The sequence below is a fragment of the Embiotoca jacksoni genome, unplaced genomic scaffold, assembly GCF_022577435.1.
Source record: "Embiotoca jacksoni isolate LCO1_2020_lvr unplaced genomic scaffold, fEmbJac1.0.p SCAF_11, whole genome shotgun sequence".
Classification (NCBI taxonomy): Eukaryota; Metazoa; Chordata; class Actinopteri; family Embiotocidae; genus Embiotoca; species Embiotoca jacksoni.
The window spans coordinates 17,186,585-17,189,642 of record NW_027185241.1 but is presented as its reverse complement, the minus strand read 5'-3'; the positions used below and the strand labels follow the sequence as shown (position 1 = coordinate 17,189,642).

Here is a 3,058-nt window from a genome sequence, read left to right as displayed (position 1 = left end):
TGTTCTTTCAAATGAATGATTATGGAAAATGTTTAATGTAGGTTTTAGTAGGTCATATATTTGTTCAGGGAACTCCGTGCAACATCCGCGGTGTTTCCGCCTCACCGGACCTGCAGAATAAAAGCGCTGCAGATGTTGAGGCTCTCACGGACCACAATGGAAACGCCTCAGAAACTATTGTAGATAGTGCTGGAACTAATTCCTTCACAGTTCACTGGAAATCCCACCGATTGAGGTGCGTTTCATTTCCTCCTCCTCCTCCTCCTCCTGCCGGAGTTTATACCGACTCACCTCCCGCCCGGGCTGCTGCTGAATAGCCCAGTGACTTCACCCCAATTCAGCCTTCAGTCAGATCTATGGTCTGGTCCCACCCATATGTGAACAGCTTTTGTCACGAGTGAAAAAAAGTCCTTTTCAGATTTTTTTTTTCCTCCCCTCTCAGCCCTCCCTCCCTCCCTCCCTCCCTCCCTCCTCAGCATCAAGTGCAGCCTGAGCGCAGCGTCCCGGCTGCGACTTTCTCTCAGCCTCTTTGAAGGAGCGATGAGGAGAAGGCAGCCGTCGCCCCGCTGATAGCAGGACGTCTGGGATGCACTTTGTTTTCTAGTGGGATCATATTTGTATATATCCAGGGAAAACAAACAATACACACCGGATTTGGCATATCCATCAATCGGATGCGAGCAGGTAGGAAGCCTTTGTCATTCAGTTATCACGATCTGTCGATGGACACATGAAGGGAAATGTGCTCTATTATTCTTTTTCTTTGTTTTTGTAATAACTTGAATCTATTATCGGTATTGTTTCATTTTTAAAAATGTTTTTTTCAGTTTTGTTTTTGTTGATCTTCAAGGTGATTTATTGAGATTTTATAGTTCACTATTATTCATTTAATTATGTTTTCAATTATTATTTTTTTTTAAAAAAGAGTAATGTCATTCAATTAAGGCACAAAGAATTATAGATTTTTTTAAAAATTATTTTATAGGTTTATAATTAATAGACACATTGTCCCTCTTCTTTGCAGCTGATGCAGATGTGGATTTGCAGATGTTTTCCTTTTCACCTTTTGCTGGATATCTCATTTATTTAATTGCATCACAATGTCAGTCGTAATATTTGTAAAAATACCTGGCTCATACATTCATCAAGACATTTTCATAAGATTTAAAACAGGCTTTTTTTGGACACATTTTCTTCTTGTAAACTTTTGGCAGTGTCTGTCTGGTGAGTCTTTCAAACAATCTGGAAACTCTGCCTGACAGAGATACGTTTATTTTAAGTTGTGAAACTGGGTCAAAATGAAAGAAATCACTCCTTTTAACAAACACATTGAACGAGACAATAGACCAGCGGTTGCTGAGCTGGATATGGACTTTTTGCGCCATAGCGCCATCCTTTGGTCACTTTGTCTCCCTGGGTGCCTCCAGCACTTCCCTGTGACTCCCTCCTCTGAGGGATGAAGAGGGCACAGCCTCTTGTTCGGCTGACTGCAGTGGAAAATAGTTGAGTTGAAATGATCGCGTTCATGGCAGCATATCAGTTTCCACTCTCTCCTGAGTAATTACAGGCTTTTCTCTTTGGATTTGTGTTGTGTCTGAGTCTGGCGGTCGGAGTGTGAAGCTGAACAGAAACGAGGGGTCATTTTTGTCTTCTCATTTATTGAGAGTGTTTTACAGCTGCTGTGGGCTTGTATTTTATTGCCGTCTGTTGCAGGCTGGTTAGATGTTGGCCACTGGGTATGTTTTATTGGACGCTGCGTGGTACACTTCAGCCAAAAAGTCCCCTTCGTAGTCAGACTCAGTTCGATGACACTGAAAACCAAATCTGAATAATCTCTCAACTGCCAAGTTGAATACACAGTCTCTGCTGTGAGAGATGAAGCACTGATCTGGTCCACAGGTGATGCTGTACATGCAATGACCTCATTCTCCCTCTCAGCTGAGTCTCCTGGGAGCTTTGCCAAAAAAGGCAGCATCTCATTTTCACACTGCACTACCATCTAATTGAAAGGGAATGTGTGTCTGTGGGCCCCCCTTCTGGCCAAGCTATACTGTCCCCCTGAAGGTTGGCCCTCTCATCTGTCACACTTCATTTAAAAAACCCCAGACAGGCATCATGAAGGCGATCCCTGTGGAGTTTCACTCTGAACCGTTGGATTCACACTCCTGCTGCACTGCTCCAAAATCCAAACCACTCTGAGTGTTTGAAATCGCCTGAGTGACTTCATCCCCACAGCCATGCTGATGAAATGAAGCACTCCTCCTCCGTAGTTAAGTGATGGTCTGCTGAATCCATTAAAACGCACCCATTGTAACTTTTTTTTATGGAGTTATCGGGATTATTGGCAGCCTCACACACATACAGTAGAAGCATCAGCCTCTCTGCAGCCTGCATAGTCTCTCCATTTGATGTCATTCGTATGCTTGCAAGGAGTTCAGTGGAGCTGAGGAAACCAGATATGGTCATTACTGAAGAAGAAGGTTAACCATTGTGGCAAACCTCCAAGCCAATGTCTCAGCTCATTCAAAGGATCTGGGTTCACTCTCTCCTTCCCGCTGCCCGCAGCCTCCAGCAAGACCTATAGGACATAAATCTCTCCCGAACCACAACATCTAATGTATCAGCTCTGAAGACATGTTTTAAGATCGCAACAATACTTTAAACTGAGTGCAACTGCTTCATATAAAGAATGACACCAACCATTTTGGCAAGTGTTTACACACTGAAATATGTTGTGCTGTCAAACACTGTGCTGAACTGCCCCTGTGATTGTACAAACTAGAGCTGAATGTCTCTAATAATCTGGGCAACATCACCTCCTTGTGGCTGTAAAATAAACTGTGTATTTATTCTTCATTAAGAGGACTCAGTCCCATGAAATCATAGTTTTCCCACATGATGGACTAAAGCTGATTAAAGACTACGGTTCATTCTGTGGACCACCAAAGTTATTATGATTCACTGTCTGGGAACCATTATTAATGAAACGTTGTGCCAATCCAACTTGTGGATGTTTAAATATTTCACTGAATAACTGAAAGTCAGACCAGCTTGTGGA

At 42.9% G+C, this 3,058-nt stretch overlaps 1 protein-coding gene across 1 annotated transcript in view; it reads left to right on the top strand.

The window, feature by feature from the left end:
- The first annotated feature begins 548 nt into the window (after positions 1-548).
- The window catches only part of prss35 (serine protease 35), a 5,235-nt gene continuing 2,725 nt past the window's right edge, over positions 549-3,058 (top strand). The window contains exon 1 of the mRNA XM_069143394.1: positions 549-684. The gene's annotated coding sequence lies outside the window, so the exon portion shown is untranslated. The remainder of the gene's footprint in view (positions 685-3,058) is intronic.